The sequence below is a fragment of the Frankliniella occidentalis genome, unplaced genomic scaffold (assembly GCF_000697945.3).
Source record: "Frankliniella occidentalis isolate FOCC.00 unplaced genomic scaffold, Focc_3.1 Scaffold207, whole genome shotgun sequence".
Classification (NCBI taxonomy): Eukaryota; Metazoa; Arthropoda; class Insecta; order Thysanoptera; family Thripidae; genus Frankliniella; species Frankliniella occidentalis.
Window position 1 is genome coordinate 142577 of NW_026267333.1, and position 403 is coordinate 142979.

Below are 403 nucleotides of genomic sequence, written 5' to 3' on the forward strand. Positions count from 1 at the left end.
AATAAAAGCTAAGTTACGAAATTAAACGCACAGTTTTTTCCCATTATTTAAATGAAGAATAACTGACTTTAAAAAAACACTATTTTGTTGCAATACCTATTGTGGAGCAGATAGGAAACACGTGTTGCCTACATTCTTTATTCCTTCTTCCAGGGGGGTACATTCATGGTGCCATGGATGTACCCCCTCCCGCGCAACCTTCCAGGGGGGTACATTCATGGTGCCATGGATGTACCCCCCTTCCTCGCCACCTTCCAGGGGGGTACATTTATGGTGCCATGGATGTACCCCCCCTGAGGCCTGTTTTTTGGGGGGTACATTCATGGCACCATTGTTGTACCCCCTTGAAGGGACGGGACGGGGGGTACAACAGTGGTGCCATGAATGTACCCCCCCAAAAAAG